We start from the raw sequence: 16,248 nt of genomic DNA, 5'->3' as shown, positions 1-16,248 counted from the left end.
GGCCAGAGATAGTTGATCATAATTTCGTAATCAGGAGGAACCTGTGAAATCATAGTTCTATACGTTTACTCTGGTGTGCTGTTGTAAACCTCACTGCTAAAACATCATGATGTACAGTAGGAGAGGTTTCACAAGAGCTGTGGGGATTTTCATGGATCATGAAAGGTGTGTGCAACAACAAACACCTGGATACCAATTGAAATTGAAAAAAAAAAAAATAAAGATATAAACACTGTTCTATTGAGGCGATCATCCTGTGGCACTGCATAGATGGAATGGAAGCCCAGGTTGCTCTGATACCTGCCTTCAGGTCATCAATGTTTGGTCAGGTGTCTCTCATCTTCCTCTTGACAGCAGCCTATTGATTTTCTATGGGGTTCAGGTCAGGGGAGTTTGCTGGCCAGTCAACAACAAGAACACCTTGGTCACTGAAGCAGCTTTTCGTACCTTTGGCAGCGTGAGCACAGAGGGGCTAGAAAATAAAACCAGCATCTCCACACAACTTATCAGCAAAGGATAAAATGCTGTAGGATTTCCAGAAAAATTGTGCTCTTCAGAAAACACGGCGGACCAGAACCAGCAGATGATGTGGCACCACAAACCACCACAGACTGGAAACTTCACAGTGGACATCTAGCAACATGGCTCTGTGCATCTCCACTCTTCCTATCTAAAGAAACCCAGCATACTGAATCGAGTCATAGACTTGCAGCGTTCACTCCTCCTGGATGAGAACAGAGAAAATTACTTGTGTTGAGTTATTGACTTTAAGCGACGCCTCATGCTGAGCATGCATGTAGTGATAGTGGAGTGGGAATTCTCTCCTTTAACAGTAAGAAACCTCCAGCAGAACTAGAACCTGGCTCAGTATGATCAACCATCTGCCACGACCATCTGGAAGTTTGAGAAAACAGAGCAGAATGCACAAAAAAGAAAGAGATGAACTGATGTAGGAGTATGATCTATATTCATGAAAGTATAAAATTAATAGCAGTAGAACAATTAGTCAACAGCAGCGTTATCGCAGAACCAAATGCCAGACCAGATGGAGCTTCTGGAGAAACGAAGCTGGGAGAAAACCAAAAGTTAACAGGTTAAATAACAGCAAATGTAAGTTGGAGAGTAGCAAAGAAAGTGGGGTCAGTTTGTCCTCCCTAAGTCTATGGCAGTATAACTATAACTAGTGATAGTTATAGTTAAACTAAGCCAGTCTAATTATAATCTTTATCAAAAAGGAAAGTTTTAAGCTTAGCCTTAAAAGCATTCAGGGTGTCTGTCTGCCTCACGGACTGGAACTGGGATCTGGTTCCACTGGAGAGGAGCTAAGGAATCTGTCTCCGAATTCTATAAACCGGCAGTTAACCTGCAGTCTGAATGAAGAGATCTATTAGGAACACATGGAACATTCCGATCTCTCATGTATGATGGAGGTCATTATTTAGAGCTTCATTCGGGAGAAAGAGAATCCTAACTTCTATTCTGCACTTAAGGAGGCGGCGATGTGAAGCTAAAATAGGAGAAATATGATCACTCTTCTTAGTTTCCATCAGAACTCTTGCTTCTGTTTATTTTGGTTCTCACACATGTGTTTTTGCACATGTGTGAATGTCCTCGTGCAGTACTTCAGTCATAATGGGGTCTGGAGTTTTACTGGAACTGCAGCTTGTAGCAGCAGTAAATAACAGAAATGGTTTCAACATGAAGACCATCAGCCACCAAACGGTTTTTCTTCATCTGTTCTTGTTCGCTTAACATTACATGTGAATCGTTTTAAAGCCTGTAAACCAGATACTAAGTCCTTATACGTGTTATTACATGTATTCCTAAATCAAATAACTAAGTGTATTTTTTATTTTGCAATATTTTCCAAGCACAATGTGAGATAGCTTCCCTCAGCTTTGGGGAGCGTAGCTCAATTTTTTTCCCTCTTTTTTTTAATGCTTGTGATGTCCCAGTATGGAGACAAAATTTCATTTAACTTTTTAATGAAAAATTGAAGACTTCAGCTCTGAATACAGAAAAAAAACGAGATGCAGCTTTTATTTGTAAAGCAGACATTTATAAAACAATAATATTTTATCTCCAGTTTTTAATATTTGCGTTTTTAATACCTAATTTAAAATCTTTGGTTTCTTTGGACATTTACACCAGAGATGCAGGCTGATGGTGGGCCCGGCCCGCTGTCGGCAGCCCAGTCTGAGTCCGGTCAGTGGATGGCTGCTTTGGTATTGAATGACATTGAAACACTGAGAACCCGAAGCGTCACTCGAACGGTGACGTAGGGCTTTCAGTGGGCGGAGCTTGTGACTAATGTCTCCGGTGGTTCTCCGACAGAACCGGTCTGACTGCTCCTCATTCATCAGCGGGACGGTGTGCTTCGTGCAGCGTTGTGATCCCGTCTGCCACTCTGTCTGTTCCGGCATCTGACACCGAGGACACCGCCGCCGGCCATCATCCGCGGTAAGAGCCGAGCAGCGGCGGGCTGTGGAGCATTGATCGGTCAGAGAGAATTGATGGCTCAGCGCTGTCCTATAAGGCCTGACTGCGAGAGGGAAAATTACCAGCCATAGCATCATCACTGCAGCATCTCTGCAAGTGCTTTCATTCCGAACTCATCCCATCTCATTCACTGCGATCCGCTGCAGCAGCCTGCGATCATTCCCACGTAAGAAGCGCGGTCGCCATCAACTGAACGCTTTTCTGTATTTTAAGGTCATAAATTGGAATTTGGGTCACTACGGTCGTTTCAGGTCTGTCCAAGCCATCCTTTCTCTCTGCCCCCGTTTTCATGGAAGAGCGACAAATAAGAAGTTATAGTTAGGCCATCGGGACACGCTTCCCCTGTCAAAACGGATGCGCGTTAGACAGAAATGGCCCAGGATGCTTGTTGGTTTTTTTTCTGCCACATTATGTCCGAATCTCCAGAAAAGACGTCTTTCTCCGTCTCTCTGCGTAGCCGCTCTGACTGACTGTTTTTGCGAACCAGGCATTCAGCTGTATGGAAGGAGAAGCCTGGTATGCTTGTTAATTGACAGGTGTAGCAATATGAGCGAAATCCAAATGAATATTCAATAATTAATTAACAGTTAAAGTGTCCACAATAAAAAATTGTTTCAGTTACCTGGAGGTGTTAATATTTTAACACTGGTGTAGAATAACTCTATTTTGAAATTGCGTTGTAAAAAAAAAAGTTTAATAAAACAGAGGAAGGCTTTAGTTGAAAACAGATTTATTTTTAGAAAGTACTTGCTTAATTTTTTAAAAAGAATTTTCTTTTTATTATTCTTAATAATAAATAATTTTAGGTCTTTCCAAATAATTGTAGATGCTAGTTTAATTTGTTCAATTTGACCTTGTAGGACTGACCTGCGTGACCTTTGCACATAAATATTCAAGACATAAAAAAAATAACATTAAATTAAAAAGGTAATTTAACATGCCTCATTGTTAGGTAGACATTTTCTCGATTTGCATGCTGCTGTATGAACAATATGGAAGTTCCATTGAATGTTTGAAACTAGGACATTTACAATAGAAATAAATAATATATAAATAATAAATAATCATTTTCCTTTTTTTTTCTCTGCATTTTTTCCTGATCACTGTTGAAATCCTGCATATTCTCAGGTTTCTTACAGTCTTGTAACTCCTGGAAATGTGTGAAATCTGCTTCTGTTATTTTCCAGATCTGGATAAATATAAAAAAATAAAAAATCCTGCCAAAATCTGAAGGGAAAAATGTAAAGATGCTTCATAAATGTAATGATTTCCTCATTAATTTAATTTAATCTGACATGTTTAATCTTTTATTTGCCACTTTTCACTTTGATTCTAACAAATTTGGCTTTTCTGACTTTTGACTTGCTGACTAAAGGAACATTTACAAAAATAAAAAAGAGACAATTTTGCCATTGAAACAACTTTAAATTCAAGTTGAACTGAACCTAAACTGGGTCTAACATGCTGAACGATGTGCTGATGTGTTTTTTTGTTGCTGTTGTTGTTGTTGTTGTTGTTGTTGTTGCTTTTTAAGAAAATAAAACAAACTGTTGAGCAAATCTATTATTTTAACATGTCCAGGAGGTTTAGATATTGAAATAAAGCTGAGTGCTTGATCAGTCCAGATGTCAAAAACGTGTTGAAATGTCTGCAAGTCACACTTCAAAAAAATGTAAGTTTAGTGTGGCGTTGTTTGATTACTTGTATAACCTGTGGATAAAAACCATAGAATCCTGCATTCAAAAAGAGTTGACATGAGATCATTTCAGAGAATTTCTCCTGTTTTCTGTTAGATTGGAACCTAATGAGTCTGAATGTTTTCCAGATTCCTGGATCAATAACAGAACAGAAGGCAGTGAGACTGAATGAGAGGAAGAGTTACAGGTCATAAGAGTAAAGTGAGACCCTGTGCTCCGTACCAAACAGCAGTGGACTCAGTGGACAGCCCTGATGATGGATAGATATGTGACTGGATATACTTTGGATGTTTTTCAACCTTAAATCACAGAGCGAGGATCTGTCATGTTTATCTATTTACTTCTAAAAGTTGGACAAATTAGATTTTAAAAAGTTGACAAAACCATAAAGTTTCTTTACAATAACACCTACACTACCAGACTGATCTCATTTTTAATTCAGAGATGAGATTCATTAATGATACATACTAAGCACTTTCTGATCAGCTGTAAGGGTCAGAGTAGCAGCCTGTGGTGGATGAGCAGGGAGTGTATGGAAACACCAGGAGCCTCTTAATGGACCGACAGAAAGAGCGTCAGACTCGATTTCATTTGGACCCACATCAAGATCGAGATCGGCCTCAAAGGGCCAGTTTTAGCGGAACCTATTGATGAAACATTAACAAACTGTTAAAATATTAATAAATAGCTATCTGCATTCATGAGAACGCTTTGAAATGAAATGTTATCAAACAACTTTTCACCTTAATGAAAGGCGGCATGTAGACAAAACTGCTGATTTAACCGATAAAATAATATTTAAGCAGGCAACTGTAATATTGAAGGTTCTGTTTCTACAGTCTAAAGGGCCACACAGGAACTTCTGGTGGCTGGATTTGTCCTTGTGTTTGACACACATGATATGAGGTTTGGACTAGGCCTTAAAATGTGGAAGTTCTTAGGCGATTATAAGATAGAAATGCCAAGGTTTTATTGTTTTAACCCAAAAATGTAAAAAAAAACATGTTCTGAAATATAAATATGATATTATACATATTATATACAGACCCATTTAAAATACTCAAATGTCATTGAGAAGTTCATTTATTTCAGTGGCGTAATTCAATAAGTGAAACACAAGTTATCTTTATGTTTTATAGATTATATTTCTGCTAATTATGATGATTGTTTTTGCTTATGGTAGCACAGAAAACATTTTAGATTAAATATTACTTCAAACCAATAAATAAAGCATTTTCAGATGGTCCTGCTGACAGCTTGTTATTTTAATCTGATAAACGAGCGCCATAGGCATGTTTACTGTAATTTATAGAAGATGACTATAAGTAACAATACTACAGCAGGAGGAGTCACTGCATGAGGTTGGCTGCAGTGGGGACTGAACCATGAAGCCTCCATCACAATTCCCACAATTACAAGCCTGGAAGCCACCAGGACGGTCAAGGCAAAAAGAATTTCCCCAGGGAGAATCTTTAAAGAGATCAGGTTTTTCAGCACCGTCAATAAAAGTGTTGAGTCAACTGGGGAAAAATAATTACCTCACTGTAAATATCTACTCCGTTCTACAATGCTGATTAGTTTTTTCTGGTCCGTCTTTACTTTCATTGTCTTTTATTGAAAGACAATGCTGTGTTGGTACATGGCTGTGTGGCAATGTAGTAAGAAAGATAGAAATGTAAAGATTAATAAATTATTCCTATGAATGCAAGCATAAGGCAGCTTTAATCATTTTTAATAATCTCAAGGTGAGTGTTTAGGGAATGTTTTGATACAAAAGATTATTTTTCATATGCACTCAGTCATTTTATTCTTTAAAATACTTTATAGTTGAAGCTTCCTAAAAATGTAAGACTTGCTTCTTTTCAATTAATTTACATTTGAACACTCTTTATGTAACAATTTATCTTATCACCTTTGACAGAATAACTGTGATGATGCTTTGTACAATTCTGTTTTTTTATTATTATTTCTTTAAAGGGGCAGTATTATGTAAAATTGACTTTTTTAAGCTTTCCATCATGTTATAATGTTATTCCCTCATCAAAAGCACACATAGAGAGTTGCCTTGATTCGTGCATGTTTGAGAAATCCTTTAATCTCTATGGCAACCAGTCAGCTCTGCAAAGTGCCTGGTTGGATCTAGCACCGCCTTCGAGATGAAACTCCTCCTTGGAGTTCCACCTCACAGAGAAGCCCTCCCCCACACAACACCCCCACTCTGCTCCTTCAGACTAGCCAGCCGCAATCAGCAAACACCTCCTGGAACTGCACAGCTGCTGGGCTCTTTATAGGAGCCACTTCTCAGTGACATGCTGATAAAGACGTTGTTAAAGGGTCAATAGAGGAGCCAGGTAATGATGACTTCCTGAAGGCAGAGTGTCAGAAAGAGGAGTTTTTAAAGAGACACAGGCCCAATTTCAAGGCGTTAAATTAGGAAGTAAAAAAAAAAAAAAAAAAAAAAAAATATATATATATATATATATATTTATATGGCATTTTTATAACAATGTAGTTGCTTGATTATGCTATAAAATTGCACTATGTGCCTGGAAAACACATTATACTGCCCCTTTAAAAATCCAAACAGCTAGTAAATTGAGAAAACAATGAGCAAATTGATCAATAATTTAAACGAAACCATGTATAGAAATAGTATATTTGACATGTCTTACGATTCTTGTCATAAGTAAATGTTAAAAAAGTTGAATTGATGGATTTTGTTGTGTCTGTTTCCTAGATTTAGAATTCACGCCTTTTGCATGTTAAGATGTTTCTTGATGACTGAAAATGTATGCCAACAGATTAAGTGACCCTGCGTATTATTTCACAGGCTGTTTATTCGTACTGTATTTGTTCAAGTTTTTATTCTTCAACTTGACTGTGTTTTGTTTATTCAGTCTTAGTTCAGAACTGGGGTCTGACTGAGGCCATCATCATGTAACTAGTTCTTTTTAGATTGTTTGCAGGGATTGTTGGAACATTAACTTAGCAGTTGATTTTTGAAGGTCCATCTTTCTCATGTTCTTCAGGAAAGTTGACTTTATCTGGACAGTGGATTTGATACTCACTGGTCTCTGGCTCCTCTGTTTCTGCTTGGTGTACTGCGTCAGTGGGCTGGACTTAGACCTGGTTAGAGTTTTCTTCTAATCAGTGGCTTTGACTGTTGCTGTGGCCAGTAGTCAATGCAGGACATCAGGGGGCGTACTTGGTGATTAAATTCCTGGTCTGACCAATATGCACATCTTTTTAATGTATTGTTTATATTATGATAAATGTACAGCAGTTGGTGCACTGGCTTTTGAAAAAATACAACTAAAACATGAAACAGATATGCCATCAGCTGAATATCTGCTTAAAGTGGACAAAATGGGGTAGCTTAGCTAAGGGAACACAGCTCAAAGGAAAACAAGATAAACAAAGTATAATGGCTTATTGCAAACAAGACAAGAGAAAGGAGTATTAAGACAAATGCACACACAAATGGAGTGTTGTAATGGGTCTTATCAATAAAAATACAGAAACTGCAACCTTTAATGCAACCTGAAATGTGCAGAAAGGGCTGGTTAGCGCACTCTAGTCTTGGATAGTTTTATCAGAAGTCTCAATACATGAACAGTCTTTAAAATGATTGCTGGACACCACATCAGATCTTGGACCATCTGTCCCCAACAACAGGGACAGGTTTAGCAAATGTTTGATGACACTTCTACTTCACAGCATTGTAGGGTGTCCTGCCTCTTTAAACACCAGAGTTTGCTTCCTCATTGGTTCATAACGTTTTGTGTGAATGCACTCAGGCGAACCACGGAGCAGACCAAACAGCTGCACTGAAACCCGCTTTCTGAGGTTGTCTCGGTCCGCTTCCACATTAACTCCGGCACGGTTTGCTCCCGGTATGAATTCAGACCTGCCTCAATCTGAACCAGCAACAGGGAGAATCGGCCTTTTTATACTTCACAATACACTGTTGCATCATGGGAAAAATTAGTCCTTCAGTGTTGCGAATGCTACCACTGCATGTACTGATTGTGCTGAAATCATACCTGACTTGCCGTCTCCTGCTGTGGGTCTGGATGCATAGAGGATACCGTCTCATTAAGCTTGCAGCATGCGGCTGCAGACGCCATTCCAAAATTAGAAATAGATCACAAAACTTGCATTGAATGAGCTACTCTTGACATTCAAAGTGGGATTGCTAGTAATAACAGAATTGCAGCTCACAGAAGTTCCATGTTTGTTTTATTTCCAGGTCTGTGCCCTGTCTTTTCTGTCCAATCAGAGTAATTATCATCTTCTTGGTGGCTTTGTTTACAATTATGAGACATACATTTTTTATTTATCATTATGTTTCTACAACATAAAAAGTCCTTAAAGTGAAGCAAATGGATGTGATTGTTTCTGCAGAGGGGACAGAAGGTGGACAGATGAATTTCACAGTTCTTGGAAAAAAGTTGTTCCTTAGCCGCGTGATTGTTGTCTTTATGTACCTGTACCGTTTCCCCACACGGCACCAATACAAACAGTTTGTGTTCTGGGTGGGTGGGATCAACAGAAATACGACTGGCCTTCCTTTGCAGTCCGCCAGCATATATTAAGTCGAGGTTTGGTAACTGACTCCCCACGATGCATTGGGCAGTTTTCACCACCCGGGCCATGTCCTCTTTGTCCTGAACTGTCCAGTTGCCATACTACACAGTCATACTGAGGCAGAAAAGGCTCAAAGTCGTGGCTCTGTAGGAGTTTTTGATCAACTGAGCAGGGAGTCCAGCCCTTCTCAGTTTCCTGAGGAAGAAGAGTTTTTGTTGGGCCCTTCCTTGTCAGAAAAGAGGTGTTCAGCGACCAGGTCAAGTCTGAGTTGATGTGGACGCCCATGAATTTGATGTTGTCCATGTACTCCATCCCTTCCTCTTGAATGATAACAGGTGTGTGCACTGTCCTCCTGGACTTCCTGTAGTCCACTATGATCTTTTTAGTCTTGGTGTGTTGAACACAAAGTTGTTCACTGAACAGCACTGCATCTCCTCTGTAGAGGGCCTCATCATTGTTTCTTGTCAACCCCTCTATGGTGGTATCAGCAAAATTTAAAACCCTGTTAGATGAGTGGGTAGCTACACAATCATGGGTGACCAGTGTAAATAGAACCAGACTAAACCAACAGCCCTGTGGTGTGCCTGTAGGAGGACCAGGGTGGCGGCTGTTTGGTTCCTTATTCTCATCATCTGAGGCTGATTGGTGAGAAAGTCCCTGATCTGAAGGCAGATGGATGTTGAAAATTCCAGGTTATGTAGCTTCACAATGAGCTTCTCCAGAAAGATGGCATTAGATGTTGAACTGAAGTCGATGAATAGCATGCACTACATACTATACTATACAGCATAACTACTGTATAGTTTACTTGCAAAAAAGTACATTGTGAAAGCAAACCACACCAAGCCGAAGAAATAAAGTCTGCTTTAGGTCTGGACTAAACGAGTGGACCAATGGACTTTCCTGCTGTGAATACAGCCTAAGAATACCTCAAGGATTAAAGAGAGCTAGACAGGGAGCGATGAGCAGAATGCTAATACTTGGGTGTTCCAAGTCGGACCTTGAAGGCCTGGCATCCTGCATGTTTAAGTTTTCTCCCTCTCAGGATGTCAGTGTTCTGCAGAGGCCTGTTAAAGATCCATCATTAGATCCACTTATGTTGAATCGGGGATTATCTCGGCCCTCGGGACCAACTTTGGACACCACTGTGTTATACTTTTGTCAGTAGAGATGAATGGTGTGCTCTGTCATTTGCTGTGCTTTTGGTTAACAAGTGATAGCTGACTATTTTGTATGTGCCAAATTAATTTTCAGTTGTGACTTCAGGTTTTGACAGATCAATACATATTTGAATTGATTACGGTATTTCCATTTATTGACACTTACTTATGTGGACAAACACCACTGGGGTCTCCTTGAGGCGCTATAACAGTGATGGTGTTTATAGTATATACACCTTAGCCTTATGGGCCTGTTCTGTAACAGGTTTGCATATAAAAAGGTGTAAAAAGGTGTAAACTCCATAGCACAAGCAACCAGGATTGCCTTAGTGAAATGAGCATCAGAGCAGACGCGATCCATTTAGCCTGAATATGAATATGCACAACATGTACAACATGTACTTATCATCAGAAAGGACAAAATAACGAGAGTATGTTATGCCTCAATGTGATTTATTAAAGGGGCAGTATTATGTATTATCCAGGCACATAGTATGATTTTATAGTACAATAAAATAACTATTGCCCAAGAAGGCCACTGTGTACGAAGTGGTGTATTAAAGAATAAGCAGACACGGGAGACAATAGGATGGACAGAGGCTTTTCTTCATTTGTCAAAATAACTAAAATAACTATTCCACTGGCTCTACTTCAGCAGCTCCGCTTTGCTCTGAAGTGATGGCGTTTCCACAGACCCGGCTCGGTCCGTGTTGCCCTGCAACGGACTGGCAACCTGTCCAGCGTGTTCCCCGCCTCTCACCTGTTGATATGCACCAGCCCCCCTCGCATCCCTGCCTAGACAGACGTGATCAGATAATGGATGGAACAAACATGAAATAAAAATATTGAAAAATAATTGAAAAATATCCCCCAACAATGCCAGTTTGAGCTGTAGGATTACCTAATAATTGACATGACGCCGGCTCATGTCCCCAAGCAAACCTCCGACAAACAAACATTGCTATTATGGCAGAGACAGTGAAATTCAATGTTCTACCCAAGACATTTTGTGAGTCTTATTAGCCAACACAGAGGCAAGAAAATTCTGCAAAGAGTTGTACATCAGGTCTGTAAGGTTATTTGTGGGAAACAACAGAGAAGTCACCGTTAAAACCCAAGTCTTTCGCAACCAGAGGAAGAATGATGAGGGATCCAAAGTCTCGTTGGACATGAGTGTGAACGCTGTTGGACGCATTTTGCACTTGCAAAAGCAGGTGAGTAATGACTTCAATAATATGAGCTTGTGAAAATCTTGACTTCAGGAGAATGCTTAAAAATAAACAGCAGCATAAAAAGGTGCTTACATGTAAATACAGCAGTTACTGGAGGACAGTAAATACTGTACTACTCTACAGCTACATATGGAATTATTAACCTACATAAAATCAAGTATAACTATTTTCCTGTATTCGTCTTTGATTTGACTATCAATCATACAGTGTCATTATGACAAAAAATGGGATGTTTACTACCAGTTACCTTCATACAGACGAACAGGAGGGAGATGCTGCAGATCTCCGTTTAATTCAACTGGACATTAGGTCGACTGCAGGTCTTGATGCATCTCTTGCATTTTTCTAGACTCCCTTTGGGCTTTAGAATTGGAATAAATGGCATTTAAACTACAACTGAAACGGGTAAAACACTTCCTCTCTGCCCTAAGAACCCCCAACTCTTCTTAGCAACAGCACAGTGAAAAGAAAAAACAAAGCAGTAATACATAGCACAGATAAATATGTAAGATAAGATTTAAAGGCCTGCCACTGTATTAAGTATGTCCTGTGTATATGATTTTTCCTTTTGCTTCCCTCATTCATTCAGAAAGATACAATGGAGACTTCCAGTGCAATAGTATAGATTTTATTGTGCATACTACTAATGAATTATGTGCAATAATGTCATTTTCATGAAATGTAAGTGGAACGAGGGGTCTGGAAACTCCCAAAGATTGCAACATGAGTGCAGGGCCGCGAATTCACGCCAAGCATGGAAGACAAAAGCCCTCCAAAAATAACGTGAGAAAACTGCAGAGAGAACCACTATATTTATCACATCCATCTTCTGAGAGCCTGAGCTTGGAAGAGTGAATTCTATGCAACACTTTAAATTAAATTAGTTCAAGTCATATCCTGTTAAATCCTCACTCCAAAAAATCATTCCTATGGTGTCTTCCCAGTTCCTTCTCTCATGAACCTTTGGTTTTAGACAGGTTCATGAATCGATTTGTATAACATCATCCCCCCTCTGTGCTGGGTCAAACTGAAGTTAACCCTCTTGCCCAGGCTAAGATGTAAAAAAGGGAAATTATTAAAAAAAAAATTGACACAAAATTGCAAATTTAAAAATATCAAAAGCTGTGAAGTATGGGATGTCAAATTTATGAGATAAATTGGGGAAACTAACAAATATCCAATCTGAATAAAGTTCACTCAATTGCTTAATATCTTTATCATGTCAAAATGAAAAATTGGTGTCCATTAGAGAAGGAAGAACATATGGGTGTTAATGACAGGGATGGGAGGATGAATTTAAAATGTCGCCTAAATTGGCACCAAATCTAAACAGCATTGGGAGCCACTGGGTGAGTTGTGTACGATATCAGTTTATAAGACAAAGAGGACTAAAATGAAGACAAAACAAAAAATTTCTTAACACAGTGCACTGAAACGATTGTTGAGGCCTCCACCTGTGTCTTCTGGAGTTTTTGACAAAGCAGATCAGGCTGAATTGTGTTAAAGGACACCAATCCTCACAGTGCTGCCTGCTCTGTCCAGATGACAGTGGGCTTGTTGAAGCAGGTGTATGATGGCATCATCAATTCCAACTCAACGCAAATAAGCAAACAGCAGGGGGTCTTGATTTGAGCTTGTCTGTTTACTCAGGTGGGCCAACAGGAGTCTCTCCAGGACCTTCATGATGTGGGATGTCAGGGAAACTGGTCTATAGTCGTTGATGACTGATGGGTGAGTTTTCTTTGATACCGGAACCAGGCAGGATGTCTTCCACAACAGCAGAACCTCCTCTTGAGTCAGGTTAAGGTTGAAGAGATGTTGCAGAATCCCATAGAGCTGCTCTGCAGCTTCATCCCTTCAGGACTCTGGGACTGACACAATCTGGACCTGGAGCCTTGTTCCAGGTCAATCTCTCCAGCTGCCTCTTTGTCTGACTTCTAGACACAGAAAAGTGTGAGTTGGAGGTAAAGGGAGCAGCAGCATCTCCTGATTTGGTTGAAGACAAACTTGTGGAAGCAGAAGAGTCCATGACTGAGGCGGAAGATAAAAAATCTGAAGTTTGACAGGAGAGCTGTGGGTCAGAGGAAGGTGGGACATTTGTCTGGTTGGGGACAGGAGAGAACGATGATGAGCTTGTTTCTGATCTGAACCTGTTGAAGAGTGTGTTCAGCCCATTTGCTCTGTCCAAACTTCCATCTACCTGATCCTCCTTTTGCTTGAAGCCTGTGATCTTCTTCATTCCTGAACACATATCTTTGATACTCTTCCTCTACAGTTTACTCTCCAGATTCTTCCGGTCCTTCTTGCTGTCTGTAATCTTGACTTTGAGCTGCTTCTGTATAACTCCCTGTCTCGCTCCTTAAAGGTTTTCTTTTAATGTTCAACAGTTACTTTACTTCACTGGTGACCCAGGGTTTGTTTTAGGGAAGCGTCTCACTGATCTGGTGATGATGGTGTTTATTTGATATAGTCGGTCACACTCAGTCATGGCACTGATGTCCTCTCCATGTGGTTGGCAAAGAGCAGCCCAGTTTGTAGGCTCAAAACAACCACGTGGGGCTTCTTCAGTTTCTTATGACCAGTTAATGTGTGATTTTAATTGCATTTCATATTTAATGGAAACGCAGCAATTTTGAAATTGTGTTTTTTAGCACAATATCCAAAACATTTTAGGCAGAGTTTTAATGGAAACGCAGATAAAGTTCTGCAGAGACCTGCTAACAAATCTTTTGATTCAGATGTGTTGAAGAAGGGAAAGAACAAAAAATATGCAGGATAGCAGCCCAGAGGATCGACTCGGGGCAGTCCTGGTATTACCACTGGAGTGGACGAACACACTTTAATGTAAATAAGAATTATGCAACAATACCAAAACATGATGAATGATAAAGGGATGGTATAATGTATCTTCCAGGGACATATTGGCATTTTATAGCACAATCATGTAGTTATATGTTACCTTCAATTATTTAAAAAATGCTCCATACATCAAATATAACCTAAAAGAAATTTGACTTTGCAATTTGATGTCTGTCTCTTTAAGAATCTCCTCTTTCCGGTGCTCCAAACATCATCACTGTGCTTCTCCATGATGCCGTTTGCAGCCATTCTTAGGAGCTTTTGTCTGAATGCATTTCTTGCTGAACACATGCATCACCAGTATTCAGGGCTCCCAGTGCATTTACTATATCATATTGACAGGAACTCTTCTCCCACTTACCTTTTTTTAACCATTTTTTCTCTTTTATTTTGAAATATTTAAGGTGATTTTATTTACCATATGCTTTTTGTGATGCTTTCTTAGGAGTTCACATATGTTTTTACATGACAAAGAGGTACTGACTCTTACAGCTCACACCTTTTTATGTCCATTGTAAGAAAATGAGTCTATTTTGTCACAGATTGGCTCAGAGGAGGCTCTGGAAGTAAGTAATTAGTGTTTGAATATTTGATTTGCCAGATGAATTGAAATAGTTTTGTTGCTTACTCGTGATGTGAAAGACAAGAAGGGACATGAATACTTTGCAGGGTGTTAGAGGAATAGCAAAGACATGATAAATGGCTTATGTGAGTTGTGGAAGGTGGAAAAAGCATTTTGTGTCGGTTTGTTACTTTTGACCATCCAGACAAACAGCACAGAAGAAAAATGAACTGTTTAGACTTCCCTGGTGGCTGTTGTCAGGGGCACCACCGGGAATTTTGGGTCCCATGACAAGAAATGAATCCCCTGCCCCCGTCTTCTCACCTGCTGTCATCACAATCTTTTGTGTCTATCCGATTCATCGAAAGCTTTACATATTAAACTTTACAGGGTTGCAACTGTCTTGCTTCCTTTAGTCCAATATTGGTACCAGCACAATATTTACTGCTGGTGAATTCTACATGCAGCCGTGAGGATCTTGGGTTTCGGTGTTTCTATTTTGGTTAATTTACCCAACTGGTTCAAGTTGTTCCCTATTGGTTCCAGTTTCCTGATTATCTCCAGTCTGTATTTAACCTGACCTGTGTTGTCTGCTCCTGGCTGGATCCTGTATTGTCGCTCCTTGTTGTGTCGGCTGTTCCTGAGTGTTTTCTGGATTTCTGACCATTTTAAATCATTTTTCCTCCTTCACCCTGTGCCTCCAACTCTTCCTCATCACCATCCCCACTTCATGACAGCAGCGGTCTGGAAATAGTACAAATGCACTAAAGTGCAAATCTTACTCTCTATTTTTATTTTTTTTTTAAATTATACACATTATTGAAATGTAAAAATCGTAGACACTTAAAGATATGTTGATTACTGTAAAATAAAATGTAAAACTTTTGACATGTACAGCTTTATAATTAAAACATATTAACATAATCCTCTCAAATTTGTGAAAACAGGTTTCTGATCAAGATAAGAACAAATAAGTTCTGGAAATCCAAACTATTCTCAAATATCACATTTGACTGACTCACCTTGAGCCCAACACTGAGCCTTTTCACTTCACTGATTTTCAATGGACAACATGGGAAGATTGCAAAAGCCTGTCTGGAGACAAACTGGACCTGAAACAGTTTTTATTTTATTTTTTTATTTATTATTCTGTGTCAGAGTCCTGAAACTCTTTCCTCACCAGCAACAGTCACAGGCAATGGGCAAAATATACATAAATCAATCCAAAAAAATGCTGCTGTCACCACCTCTTCAGTCTGTCTCAGTGTTTCTCAACCCTGGTCCTCACTGCCCCCCTGCGCTGCATGTTTTAGATGTGCCTCTAGTCCAGAACAGTTGATTCAAATTATTGCATGACCATCAAGTATTGCAGAAGCCTGTTAATCACCCAGAGATACAATTCAGGTGTGTGGCAGAAGGGAAATACCTAAAACATGCAGGACAGGGGGGCGGTGAGGACCAGGCTTGAGAAACACTGGTCTATCTGATCCATCGAAGACTTTACATATTAAACTTTAAAGACTTTATAGGCCTGATGCAATTCATTTCATTTAGGAGAACCAGAAAGTGGCAGCATATATTTGTAACTTACCTGAAGACTAAGATACTTGATTTGCAAGCACTTTGCTTGAACCTACACTAAGTAAATCAGT

This window comes from Poecilia mexicana, unplaced genomic scaffold (genome assembly GCF_051168715.1).
Source record: "Poecilia mexicana isolate PSO_F unplaced genomic scaffold, ASM5116871v1 scaffold_18, whole genome shotgun sequence".
NCBI lineage: Eukaryota > Metazoa > Chordata > Actinopteri > Cyprinodontiformes > Poeciliidae > Poecilia > Poecilia mexicana.
Note: the sequence above shows the minus strand (reverse complement) of the source record.